The 14883-nt window shown below is 44.4% G+C and overlaps 1 protein-coding gene across 1 annotated transcript in view; it reads right to left on the bottom strand.

Annotated features, from left to right (window-relative positions):
- The window catches only part of DCPS (decapping enzyme, scavenger), a 63335-nt gene that overhangs the window by 42329 nt on the left and 6123 nt on the right, over positions 1 to 14883 (bottom strand). The gene's annotated exons all lie outside the window — the stretch shown is intronic.

The raw sequence follows: 14883 nt of genomic DNA, 5'->3' as shown, positions 1-14883 counted from the left end.
TACCAGTTTTTATTTACAAGTTCCTCTAATGACCAGCTGGTTTAGAAACTGTTGTTGTTGTTGTTGTTGTTCAGTCGTTCAGTCGTGTCCGACTCTTCGTGACCCCATGGACCAGAGCACGCCAGGCACGCCTATACTTCACTGCCTCTTGCAGTGGCCAAACTCATGTTAGTAGCTTCGAGAACACTGTCCAACCATCTCATCCTCTGTCGTCCCCTTCTCCTTGTGCCCTCCATCTTTCCCAACATCAGGGTCTTTTCCAGGGAGTCTTCTCTTCTCATGAGGTGGCCAAAGTACTGGAGCCTCAACTTCAGGATCTGTCCTTCTAGTGAGCACTCAGGGCTGATTTCTTTAAGAATGGATAGGTTTGATCTTCTTGCAGTCCATGAGACTCTCAAGCATCTCCTCCAGCACCATAATTCAAAAGCATAAATTCTTCAGCGATCAGCCTTCTTTATGGTCCAGCTCTCACTTCCGTACATTGCTATTGGGAAAACCATAGCTTTAACTATACAGACCTGATAACTATATTAAATAATGGTAAATGTTCTGAAGTGCTAGTAAGTTTTGATTAACTATGTGTAATTATTGAAAAATTGGGTAAATGAATGAATGAATGTATTTTTATGGTCACAGACCAACTTACTAAATCAAATTGGGTAAATGGATATGGAAATGTTAAGAGAATTTTGTTTATATAAAGAACCAGAAGAGGGGATGGAGGGAAGTCCGGAAAAGAAAAGGTTTTGAAAAGATACTGCTACACATGGGGATTGGGGTTAAAAACAATTTTTAATCAGTGTTAATGTGGAATTAAATTGTGGAAAATAATAAAAAATTATTTAATGAAAAAGAAGAAGAAACTGTTCAAGGAAAAGAAGAATGAAAGTATGCGGACCCTACTTTCCCTCTGTGTCTCTCTCCCCCCCCCCATCTGCATAATCATCCAGGAAGTCAGGGCCGTCTTAACCATTGAGCCTACTGGTGCAACGCGCCAGGGTGCAATGGCCTGGAAGACGCCTCCGCCCTTCAGCCCCGCTGGCAGCGCCCGCCGGCTGCGCCCTCCGGCTGCCCAGCAGAGCACGGGAGCATGAGCCGGCTGGCCGTGCCCTCCAGCTGCCCGCGAGCTGCCCGGCCGTGCCGTGCCCTCTGGTTGCCCAGTTCGCTGGCCACGCCAGGGCGCCTGATATGCTTAAGACAGCCCTGCAGGAAGTGCAAATAAAGTCAGTTTGTTTAAAAATGTGAATTGAACAAAATGGTCAAGGATCATTAATCTCCAAATTATCATGCCACAGCATTATAAAAATGATGAATCTCCTTGTTTTTAACTTAATTCTAGCTACAGGCTCTGAATTATGCTAGGTACCGTATTTTTCGCTCCATAGGATGCACCGGACCATAGGGCGCACCTCATTTTTAGAGGAGGAAACAAGAAAAAAAATATTTTTCTGGTTTTCCTACTCTAAAAGCCCTGTGGTTTTTTTTTTTTTTTTTTTTTAGGATCAGCTAAAAGTTTTGCAGCTGTTTTTGCAAAGGCAAAAGGCCTTTTTTTTTTAGGATCAGCTAAAGGTTTTGCAGCTTTTTTGCAAAGGGGAAAGCCCTGGGGTTTTTTTTGGTGTTTTTTTTAGGATCAGCTAAAGGTTTTGCAGCTTTTTTTGCAAAGGGAAAAGCCCTGGGTTGTTTTTTTTTAGGATCAGCTAAAAGTTTTGCAGCTGTTTTTGCAAAGGCAAAAGGCCTTTTTTTAGGATCAGCTAAAGGTTTTGCAGCTTTTTTGCAAAGGGGAAAGCCCTGGGTTTTTTTTTTTTTAGGATCAGCTAAAGGTTTTGCAGCTTTTTTTGCAAAGGGAAAAGCCCTGGGTTTGTTTTTTTTAGGATCAGCTAAAGGTTTTGCAGCTTTTTTTGCAAAGGGGGGAAAGCAAAGCTCCTTTTGCAAAGGGGGAAAAGCAAAGAGGAAAAGCCCCATTTTTATGGGGTTTAACTCACATTTCTGAAAAAAAATCTTAAGGAAAGGGAGCCATTTCTACTGTTTGCAGACAGATAATCTAATCAGCCAGTCACATGTCCTGGGGAAACAAACAACCTCCCTCTGCAGCACATTCAACAAAGGAGGGCGGGGCTGAAAGGGAGCCGGGACTCTTATCTCTCTCCCGATCTCTTGCTGATCAGCTGCTGAGCGGGGTCCTTTCAACACTCCCTTTTCTCTTTGTAAAATAAAAAGCACAATCTGCTTTTGGCCCCTGGGCAATTCAGCTCCAGGGACCACCATTCGCTCCATAAGACGCACAGGTATTTCCCCTTACTTTCTAGAAGGAAAAAAGTGCGTCTTATGGAGCGAAAAATACGGTAATTTGGTGCTTTTGGCAATGGCAGTAGGAGTCAGCACTTTGGGAAAACACAGCAAAGGTTGGTGGACAAGCAGGGCAATGGCCCTGAGAAGTAAGAAAGCTTTGGGGAGGGATTAGGCATTTGTTGAAGGAGAATGACTCATGAGCTGATGTTGCTGTTCCTCCCTCTGCCCAGCCAAGGACAATGTCTGGATTTCCAAAAGGTTTGTCTCACTGCCTGCCTGATCCTTCCAGCTGGCGACAGCTGTTGAGTCTTAGCACTCATAATGTGCAGCCACAAGCATTGCCTTAGAAAACGGAAAGAAAATTTTCAAATTCTGCCAAAATTTCCAAGACCACAACTATGGTTCTTCTCTCCCTAATGCAAGCAGAGCTTCTCACTCTTCAGCTGAGGCACACTCATTTTCTCAAATAAGACTGGAGTGACGTTTCTCCAGTCTTACTTAGACTGCAAAAAGGGCACAGAGAACTGCTGGAGCCCAAGGGGAGACCAGTCCACTCTGTTTTGGCATGCATCAGGGTTCTGGGCATGCCTCCACTTTGGAAGAAGGGAAACCATGTGCATCAAATCTTGCAGAAGCACAACAGGGAACCTCCCCAAAGAACAGGTTGTTTTGCTGCATCATTGCATTCAGAATGACTAAATGATCCGGTTTTACTTCATGCTGAGATGCAGAATAATTACTTGCTCCATATGACCAGAGCACAGCAAGGCCAGAAGGAGCAAATCATGTAGCAATGCAGCAGACAGCCTGCCCTGGAGATGGGTTCTCAAGTACAGTGGTACCTTGGTTCTCGAACGGCTTGGCTTCCAAACAAATCGGCTCCTGAACACCGCAAATCTGGAAGTACCGGTAAGCGTTCCAGTTTGTGAACGTTTTTGGAAGCTGAACATCCGACGTGGCTTCTGCTTGATTGCAGGAAGGTCCTACAGCCAATCAGAAGCCACACCTTGGTTTTTGAACAGTTTCAGGTGTCGAACGGACTCCCAGAATGGATCAAGTTTGAGAACCAAGGTACCATTGTAATTCTAAAAGGAGATAATGATCCCAGTTGGTATCTGCATTGGATTTGAATTGATTTTATATATGTGCTGGAGCTATTTTAAACAGTTTTGAGATCTAGCTAGATCTATCTATCTATTTTTAAAAAGTGTTTTTATAAAAGCAATTGTTATTAACTGTTTTTATATACATACCTTTTTAAAAAAATAAGTTCTTATTATACATTAAATTGAAGTCATCCATAAACAAACAATTTAGACAAATTCGCAGGGATAAGGTTATCAATGGCTACTAGCAAGGATGCTGTGCTCTGCTTTCGTAGTTGGAGGCAGTTGCTGGAAACCACAGGAGGGGAGAGTGCTCTTGTGCTTGGGTCCTGTTTGGTTAACCACAGGCATCTGGTTGGTCACTGTGAGAACAAGATGCTGGAGTAAATGGGCAACTGGTCTGATCCAGGAGGCTCTTCGTATGTTCTTCAAAACAGCAGGAACAACACAGCAACCTTTAATTATTTAATTTATCTATTGGATCATGCTATTAATTCTCTTAGGGCACGTAGCTGTGGGTTACTATCCCAATTACTAATGTCTACATGTTCAAATCTTTACCCTAGGCCTCCTCCCCTATTTCCTCCCTCTGTATTGGGTGCAAGCATTGTGCAAACAGTTCAGAAAAGCTGGAGTTTTTTCTTAGGTCCCGCCTAGGAAGATTTAGACTTCTCCCCACGATCCAATATCCTTTAACTGCGGCACGGTACATCAAAATTGCATGCAGCTGCACACTGCTGCTTACATAAGCCTGCCGTAATGGGATTCTAACATACGCCAGTGCCTGACTTTTACAGAGCATTAACCACCCAGTGTTTCTCCTGGACACACGGTACCTTTCTACGGCTAAACTGGATTAGATTGCCTCTTGCTGGAAATTGCATATACTGTTCACAAAACACATGCTGTCATAACAGGGAAGTGTGACAGACTCTGGAAGCTGGCCTAACAGAAACCAGATGTTAAGTGAAACAAATGGACTTGTGCAACTTAAATATTATTAAGAACCACGTTGCTTAATGGATCCGACGTTTACTGATGGATGATGGAGTGCCGAGCTGTTGCTTTTTAGAAATATATCATTCTGCTGTTGGCAGCCAAGTTCGCCCGCTTCTTAACTCAGGAAAGCAAAGCTACAGCCTCGAGCTTGGGTTCAGCCAGCATTTCAAGCTTTCCAATGCGCCCTATCAAATAAGAAATTGGTTGAGGGGTGTTCAAGTGCGTCCATTTAGGGTAGTAACTGCTCCCGGGCATTGGTTTCAGGAGGGAGGGGAATCAATTCATACCAATTTTCTAAATGGGTTGACAGAATATCGGAAGTTTGCGTCGACAGATCCATATGCATGGATTTGCAGTGGTTGAGCCACGCTGACCCTGTTCAAAAATCAATGCCTGATTAAAAGTAATAATTACAAGAGCACAAGCTTTTAAATGTTAAATAGCAGTGCCTTCCGCTGGATTACTTCGGCAGTTAATGGCCGGAGCGCAGCTAAGAGACAGTCCCTGCCGGGAAGCAGGAAAGAACAATCCAACAACAAATCTAGGTTACGTACAGCTCAAGCATAAACCACTACAAACGTAACCTGCTGAGAATATTGTATTTAACATCTAATTTTATCTCCACACTGGGGTGAACAATATAGTAAAATACAGTGACACTCAACAACTCTGTCACATGAATACATATAAAGATTTATGACAAATGTACAAAAAGGAACCCAATACGTATGGATCCCATAAAATGAAATAAGAAGTCCAAAAGGTGCTGTAAGCAGAACAAGGTTTTCCGAAATAAAATCAACCTGTTTCGCCTTTCGGCTTCTTCAGCAGCTTGAGACCACCAAAAGATTGTAACGAGGAATACCGTAAGTATATCAAAGCCATGTGCCGACAGAAAGAGTATGCCTCACCACATTATGAAGGGGTTTTGCAACTTTTGATATACTTATGGTATTCCTCGTTACAATCTTTTGGTGGTCTCAAGCTGCTGAAGAAGCCGAAAGGCGAAACAGGTTGATTTTATTCCGGAAAACCTTATTCTGCTTACAGCACCTTTTGGACTTCTTATTTCATTTTATGGGATCCATACGTATTGGGTTCCTTTTTGTACATTTGTCATAAATCTTCATATGTATTCAGGAAGCAGTAAAGGACAGAAGAGGACAGAAGTCAGGTGGAAGCAAAATTTAGAAAGCAAGAAGAGAAGAATATCTCTATTTGCTTGACCTGGAAGCTTTTATACAGGCAAGGAAGCAACACCTGATCCACTCCGGCGTGTTGTCTTAAAGAGGCTCTTTCACTCGTCTATTATTTCCTCCTTTGTGCAAAGCATGATGGGGGCACCCTGTCAGAGTTCAGGAACGTAGCTGGGAGTCAAAGTCAAAGAACATGCAAAAACACAGCAGTGAGTCAGGAAGGCGGCTGTTGCCCAGGAAAGCCCAAAGAGAACAAAAGAAGTGACCTTACTTGTCTCTCTAGTCCAGCAATCTCTTTTCACCATGATCTATGGGAAGCATGCAGCAATCGGGACCTAAGTGCAACAGCACTCTCCCAGAAACCAGTATTCAGAGGCACAGCACCTCTGACAGCAGAGGAAAAACATGACCACTGTGACTAGTAGCCATTGGTAGCCTCAGCCCCCATGCATTTGTCTAATCCTCTGTTGAAGCCACACAAGTTGAGGGCCATCACTACCTCTTGTCCTTTATCACCCTCCGAGTCTAGCAAAGCCCAATGGCCTGCCTGGGAGGGCCGGGCAAGTCTCTAGTCTGAGAACACTTTGCTGGCCTAGCAACAGCCCCAAAACCTGCAGCTCTGATAGCTCACACCGCACACACAAAGGAAGGCTCCCAGTTCTAAACCTGGCAATTCTAGCTTAATCCATGCAAGAGGAATCCCCATTTGACATCATGTTAAGTCCTAAATTCAAGATGCAATATGGATGCTAATCCCGGCACTAATCTATGCTTTGATGTGTAAGGCCAGCAGATGGAAAAGGAGGGGGGAAATCGTGGGCCTCTCATGCATCCCTATGGTCTTCTCCATTTAGGGTGTTATTTTCACAGACCCGTACTAAGTGTGTGGGGGTGGCAGGAGATGGGATTTTGTCCAAAGCAGCCCCAGGTTTACTTGTTTCCTTTACATCAGTGCAAGTCACTGCTTTCACAGCTCGTGAATAATGTCCAGTTTCAAGAACTGCCAATCAGTTCAGGTGCCAACTGCCATATTTTCTGAAGATAGCTTTGGGAAATTGAGCCAAATCAGAAGCCATTCGGAGGCAAGGTGTACACACCAGCAGGCACGTGAACTAGTTTGTTGTGCTTTTAAGAGGAGTGCTCTGCTGGAGCAGGAGGTAGTTAAGTGGTGCAGCAAATGCTTTGCATATGCAAAGCTCTCAGGTTCAATCCTAGGCATCCCCAGGTAGAGCTGGAGAAAATTGCAGCCTGAAACCCTGCAATATTGAGCTAGGTTGGTCAATGGTCTTCCACTGTTCCCACCAATAGAGATCAAATCATGCATGCATATACAACCACTTGTGGCAAATTTTATATACAACCACTTTTGGGCAAATGCGTGAATGGCCTCTGCTGAAAAGTGAGGGAACAATGCAAAAACTCAGCCTATTTAGTTGGATTTGTTTCACGCCTGCAAGTTTACACAATGCTAAAGTCATCAAGTGATGGAACAGGCCTGCAGTAATTCATACCTGAAGTCAATGCCAAGGGAGATGACGTGGAAGAGAGAGGTTTTCCTCTATGTCATGTGACCAAGTCCAAGTGCCAGTGAAGTCTAGCCTCCCACTCTTTGGGAAGAGGCGAAATACCTGGAGCAGACAGAGCAAACAGCCACCAGGCAACCAATTCAGAAGTGCAGACAGACAGACACTCTAGTGCTTTCCTTACTGATGAGTTGCCCTGACTAAGGCTGCAATCCTCCGCACACTTATCTGGGAATGTCATATAGGATGTCATATAGAGGAGGGTGAAAGGTTGTTTTCTGCTGCTCCAGAGAAGCGGACACGGAGCAATGGATTCAAACTACAAGAAAGAAGATTCCACCTAAACATTAGGAAGAACTTTCTGACAGTGAGAGCTGTTCGGCAGTGGAATTTGCTACCTAGGAGTGTGGTGGAGTCTCCTTCTTTGGAGGTCTTTAAGCAGAGGCTTGACAGCCATCTGTCAGGAATGCTTTGATGGTGTTTCCTGCTTGGCAGGGGGTTGGACTGGATGGCCCTTGTGGTCTCTTCCAACTCTATGATTCTATGATTCTCAGTAAACATGCACAGGATTGCATGGGAAGAGTGTAGCAAAATTTGGAATTTTATATCAGATAGAGGGACTTGACCGGCTCCCTGGGATGACCACGTTCCCAAGCCCTGGAGAGTTTTCGGGTTCCCAGGCTATGGTCCACAGATTACCAGTGGTCCGCAAGCTTTATTCAGATGCCTGCGGCATGTCCACATTACATATTCATATTAATTTTTATCTGTTTCCAATTACTTCTTTTATTTATTCTATTAGAATTTGAATTCTGCGGAATGCCAACTGTAATAAAAGAAGCAATAAAGATACAATTAAAAATCATACAGCATCTGGCACAGTGCATTAAAATCATGAGAACAGGCAGAAAAATCAGTAAGTGATCTGCCAGGACCCTCAGCAATTTTCAAGTGGTCCATGGAGGAGTGGGGGACTTGGGAATCACCCATCTATGTTAGGATCTTGGCTTTAAGGGCTTACATTTCTCTTATCAGACCTGGTTAAGGTAAGTAAGGAGTATGAAGTGGGTCTATAGATCAAGACCAAGGGCACCAAACATTGCCGCTGCTGCACCTTTTGCATGCGTCAGTTCGGTGTAATCTACCATCTGTCTCACGGAAATGAGCTTTTCATGAGATATTTTAGGCATATGGCTGATGCAAATGCTAAATGGGATTCTCTTATGGAAAATATCCCTTTGCGGTGAAGCCTTGCTGCCTCTCTGAGGACTAATCAAGAGTAGCTCGCGCTGATCAGCCTGGAGTGACAAGACGTAATCACAGGACGAACTGATAACAATTGGCTTAAACAAAAATACAGGCTTGCTATTCAGATAACGTCTGAGTCAGTTACTAGAGGCGAGGAACCAAGCGATTGACCCCCACCACACACACTTCACCTCCCTGTTGCCATAAATTTATCTCCTTCAGATAATTGATTTAACAGCAGGCACTTACCGGTAGATTTGCCAAGACTTTGTTATTGCAAATCCCCAGCAGAAATGCTTACAAAGGCTAACTTCAGTTTGATTTCAAAAGAGAGGCAAAAAAATTACACACCTACTAAGTCCGGAAGCTGCTTTTGTATAAGCCCATAAGCGGAATAGCAACTTTCAAATAACTCAAAGAGACAAGATCGTCAACACATGTGTGTTGCAGAAGATTTCTGTACTAAATAGTGGATCATGAGGCATCAATCCGCATTTCCCTCTAGCCAACGCTGCCAGGTGTGTGGGACTGCAGAGAGAAGTAGATACAAAGGGGCAACAGTTCTTTAACTCCCCCCCCCCCGACTACTTAAATTGCTGTGGATTTTAGCAAACCGCTCAATTAACTCCCCCGCTCCACTACAAATCAAAGCCCATACATAACTCATATTTCAAAAACTGTAGTCCTGTCTTTCTAAGCAATGGGCATGCCTGTTTTCATGAGCAAAGTCCATCTCCATCACCATCAGAAAGAAACATAAGCACATAGCCAAGCACAGGTATTCCTGGCGGTTCCACAACCTACCTACATAAACAACCTCAAGGGACCTTGCAGACCACCAGCAGTCCATGGACCATAGTTAGAGAACTAAAACATTATGGGTTTTGTGGCATGACAGCCACTAGGCCACAATGCATAACCTCAAACTCATTTTGCAAACTTTTCCTGCCTAGACATTTTCGGCCAATTCACAAGCCAGGAGTTCCACTCTTATTCCAAACCATATCATTAAACAAAACAAAACAAAACAAAAGGTTGAGGAGCTATAAATTCTGGATCAGCTGTGTGCAAGCTCAGATGAGCTATAAGAAGTCTCTCTCTCTCTCTCTCTCTCTCTCTCTCTCTCTCTCCCACCTTCACTCTCCCATCCTGCACAGGCAAGTGATTAAACGCCATCGATTTCTGAAGCCAAAAGCAACCTGTAATAAATCCTGGGGAAATCAAGAGAGTGAGCTGCAGGATTTGAGGCAAGAGGAAATCTATGCTGCAGGTTTGCAGGCTCTACAGGGAGCTGAGCAGCTGGCACCTCAAGGACCCTTTGCTTTCTTGATAAGTAAACTCTTCCACTCCCCTTTTTTTTGGAGGGGGTGGGGAGGCTAAAAGAATTAAAACTCTGGAATGATCCCCAAACTGTTAAAAATGACTGGAGGCTTGGCAGAGCCTTACCCTGGCTGAGTTCATTATTTACTCTGCCTGCACACTTTCCTCCCTGAAATTTTAATGAGAGGTTTTTAACGTCAAAAGCCAAAAGAGATTACAGGCCGTCCCATAAGTCATCCATATTCTATTAAGAAAAGGAAAAAGGAAAAAGAGGCTTCCCAGGTCCTGGAGCTGTGTCACAGCTTTGGAGTCAGACACCAAGGACGGCTGCAGACAAATGGCAGGGAGCAACTAATTCACAAACTACAGCTTGCTGATCAGACGCTGGCAATGCGGTGGGTGGCTGTCTAGCCCCTGCTCCACTGCTGTGCGGGCAATAATATATGCAGGCAAGACTCTGTATGCAAAACAACCTCATCTGTTTAAAAACAGCCTGGGAGAAAGCTGAAACGTTCGGATAATCAAATATTTGGATAAATGGAAGCGCTGGAGAGCAGCCTTGGAGATAACCTCCCCTTCCTCCCACTGCACACATACAGCAACGGCACCAGCTCAGTGGCTCATATTTATTTGAGAGTTACAGGATAGCTTCAGCAGCCTGACAAGCCACTTAATCATAAAATAGCTTTACTTGCCCTAGAATAATGGATGAGGGCTTACTAACTTGAAAGCAAGCTGCCAGGATTGCTTTCTTGTGGCACACTTCCACAGCACTGGGGGGGTGAGAGTGAATAGTACAGTCATGTCACTGGAGCCCATTATGTGGGTCTTTCTTACCTGACTGGCAAGGCCTAAGATGTGGGATTCCCTCCCCACAGAGGTGTATCTGGCACTTTCACTGCACCAATTTTGTCTATGCTGAAGATGCACTTCTTTCCCTGGCTTTGAACACCTGAGAAACAGTACATAAATTTTAGGACCCACCCTAATTGTGATTGCAATTTGCTTTAATTCTGTGTCTTGCTATAATCTGCCTTGGGACTTTCTGGGGAAGGGCAGAAGTGATCATCGTCATCATCATTTGGGTGAGAAACAGCCACCCAAAATGACTTGTCCATCTGATTCCAATAGGGACACACTCCCCAGAACCGTGGAACCACAGCAAACAGAAGTTATGACAATCCACTGTGTGTGTATGTGTGCATGGGAACACAATGTGAGTGGGGAGCTTCAAGAGCCATCATTTAAATTTACACACCCACACACATATATTGGTTTTTCAAATTAGAGTTTTATCTAACATACACCATAAAAACAAGATTCCAAAGAATCTCCTGGACTTTCCTCCTCCCCTTTGTGGGTCCTATTATTAATCATTTCCTCCTGCATCTTTTATAATAATCTAAATATTTTATATCTCCATTATATCCAAAATTCACCATTAAACTACAAGTGTTATTCCACAAGAGCCACCATTTCTGGGAGGCACCAGCTGCTCTATCCAAAGCTATGCATGGCAGAGAAAGGCTTTGAAGCCAGGTCTCCAACTTGGGAGCAGAATTTTAAATCGTGGGGAGAGGAGGATCCCACAAGAGGCAGTGATGGCCGCCAACTTGGATGGCTTTAAAAGAGGATTAGACAAATTGAATAGAGGACAAGGCTTTTGCTGGGGCGAGACTTGCAGCACTCAGATCCTGCTTGCAGCCTTCTGATAGGCAGATGGCTAGCCACAGGAACTGGAAGCTGGGCTAGTGTTAGCCTGATCCAGAAGGCTCTTCTTTTGTTTTTCATGAGGGCCCTGAACCCAGGTCTTGACTTGCACTCACAGGATCTTACTAGCTCTCTCACATACACAAAAAAGAGGTAGACATCAGTTCTAACCTAGGAGAAGAAATGGTATCCCCTTTTAGAACAAAGGCAGAGAGCATAATGGCTCTCTTCCAGCTCGCACAGTTAAGTTTGGTCTAGCGACAGCAACAGCACCAAAGGTGCATCACAGGCAACCGAAAAACAACAACACACCTGTGTTAAGCTATTAAAAATTAAAGCCGTGCTTTATAGCCTTATAATGGCTTCATTATACCCGTTAGGTTATGTAAGCTCAGAGGAGACACGCCTTGAAAGGAGCATTAACTAGATAATAAAGTAAGTGTTTCACACATGCCTCTGAGGGATGCTGGCGAACAAGCGGGAAGGCAGGAGGGGCAGAAGGCTGCTAGAACTTGCAACTCTTCAATGCCATCAAAAGAAGAAAAGTGTTCTGCTTCTAATGTCCTGTGGGCTTGGCAGCTTGGACAGGCACACTTTTCGCTTTCAGCCAGCGACCGAAGCCAAACCATTGCATTGTAAGAAGCCAACTAAGAAGCCAAACCATTGCATTGTACTTTTTGTTGTTGTTCTGGCTGGCTCAGCAGCAACAAAGTTCTGTTCTTCTCCTGGTTCAGGCCTAGACAAGGTTCCATAATGAGTACGGCATACCTGAACTGGTTCAGTTTTGCTTTCCAAACCAGGCTGAGCATGGCAGCATTCAGAAATACTACCATCTATCCCATTCCTTCAGTGGTGAATTTATGTTCCTAGTCTCACTTCAGTATGTGTATGTGTGTATAATAACCTGCTTTTCCTCCAAGGAGCTCTGGGCAAAGGACATAGTTTTCCTCAGGGTTACCCATTAAGCTTTATAGCTGAATGTGGATTTGAGCCTGAGTCAATTTAGCGGCATCCCATGGTTGATGCTCTGCTTTAACCTGGATGTAGAAAAGCCACCTTGGGTTGTATCCAACTAAGTTCCACTCAGAGAAATTAATGAACCTAATTTAGCCAAAGCCATTCATTTCAATAGACTTACACTGCACTGTACTCACTAGAAGGACAGATCCTGAAGTTGAGGCTCCAGTACTTTGGCCACCTCATGAGAAGAGAAGACTCCCTAGAAAAGACCCTGATGTTGGGAAAGATGGAGGGCACAAGGAGAAGGGGACGACAGAGGATGAGATGGTTGGACAGTGTTCTTGAAGCTACTAACATGAGTTTGGCCAAACTGCGAGAGGCAGTGAAGGATAGGCGTGCCTGGCGTGCTCTGGTCCATGGGGTCACGAAGAGTCGGACACGACTGAACGACTGAACAACAACAACAACACACTGCACTGGACTAGAATTGCAAATAACACTCCGCTTTCAAACTTCTAGCACTCTGTACCCCACTGTCAATGCAGACCGCTTCATGCTAATGGAGCAAGGCACTTAGAATGGGCATTCCCACCACTAATCAGCAGAGGGCGGAGAACTGAAGGATTTGGCCCATCAGCTGAATCCAGTCCCCTGACCCCACCGTATTCTGTAACTGCAGTATCACCAAGGGAAAGGCCTTTTTTGTAGCACCGTCCTGTCATACTTTGTTAACATAAACCTGGACATCAGCCTGACTCGAATCTAAAACAGTGGTCATCTTAAAACATGGTTAAGACCCAGGGGAGGTATCATCATACAGGCCCATCTCATTCCCAAATCAAGAAACCAGTTTGTCTCTATTCTTGACGCCAGGCTGAATTCCATTGTTTCAGATCTCATGGACATGGAGCAAAGCAGTTTTATCTGTGGGAGATACTTTATGGCTCCTGTGTGTAGACTCCTTAATATCACATTAAGAGAGAGAGCCAGTGTGGTGTAGTGGTTAAGAGCGGTAGACTCGTTATCTGGGGAACCGGGTTCGCGTCTCCACTCCTCCACATGCAGCTGCTGGGTGACCTTGGGCTAGTCACACTTCTCTGAAGTCTCTCAGCCCCACTCACCTCACAGAGTGTTTGTTGTGGGGGAGGAAGGGAAAGGAGAATGTTAGCCGCTTTGAGACTCCTTCAGGTAGTGAAAAGTGGGATATCAAATCCAAACTCTTCATCACAGGGCACAGTATATCCACAAAACAATTGTTGGCATTATATACCCTGGACACCTTGTCCTTTTCTGAAATGGATCTTAGAGAGGTTAATGGGGCTTGATCCCACAGGACCATCCTTGGGAATGCCGACTTAGTTGACTAGCATGCACCTGGAGGCCTTTTGGGCAGATGCCCCATTGCGTTATTCTCAAGCTGCTAACAGATTCAGATTTTGTGGTTTTATTCGGCATGTTAATTGTTTGTATTTTATTGCAAACTGCTCAGAGAACTTGTGTTATTGGGTGGCATATCAATATAGAAAATGAATAAATAAATGTTACAGAAATAAAATAACGGCGGGGGGGGGGGGGGACTGAACCAGTAACAGGTCATCCTTCCTGTCATTCAGTAACAGTTGCTGCTTAGAATGGTTCTTGGATTCTTGTCCAAGGATGCCACCTTGTGGAAAGTGCACCATCTTGTTAGAAGTCACCGAAAGGGAGAAAAGCGCTCACAGTTGCAAACAGGATGCCTGTCTGTTCTATTGGCCTGCACAGAGCTCTTCTGAACAGCATAAAAAGATGTGCCTGTTGTAATAATACCACAAACACCCAGTAGAATAGGGGTTGAGAACTTTACCAATGTCAAGCCAAGGTTTAAATTCTGATTCCTGCCTGGAATCAGAAACAGAATTATATGGGAAGCTAAACTAAAGCAAGTGCTTTCCCCCAAATGAGTCATGTCAGAATTGCTAAAACTGTAGAGTTAGGGAACATGCCCCAATCCAATATGTTAACAACAGATATATCTCATGACTGAACACCTGTGTCTCATTGGTGACCGCCTTGGTGTTTTCCTACATGCTTCCCTCAAGCACAGGAGGCAGCATACTGGATGAATCTTATGTCCAATAAATGATTTAAATCCTTGGGGAAAGCATGCAATGTGACCCCCTTGCTAGGACTATATCAGTTGAAGACACAGGCAGGGAAAGGGTGCCTATCTAAATGCTTCCTCCATGAAGGTGGGGAGGACCCATGCTTATGGAAAACTAGCATGTCAGTAAACAAGCTCCTAGCCTACTCCTTCCTCCTGACATTCCATTTTTTCATATGGGTTTAAATCAAAAGGTGATCCTGCACTTGCATTCTGAAGTGACACAGTTCTAACAGAACTATGCCATAAGGGCAAATCTGAACCAGGGAATAACCAGTTCACACTTGCCCTCTACACTACACCAGTAACATGCTCCGATATCTTGGCTTCTACCAGAATACATGAGAACATGAACTGTTCCTATATTTCACTGCAGAAACAGCAGGCACCTT

The sequence above is a fragment of the Lacerta agilis genome, chromosome 15 (genome assembly GCF_009819535.1).
Source record: "Lacerta agilis isolate rLacAgi1 chromosome 15, rLacAgi1.pri, whole genome shotgun sequence".
Lineage (NCBI taxonomy): Eukaryota > Metazoa > Chordata > Lepidosauria > Squamata > Lacertidae > Lacerta > Lacerta agilis.
This window is presented reverse-complemented; position numbering and strand designations above follow the sequence as displayed.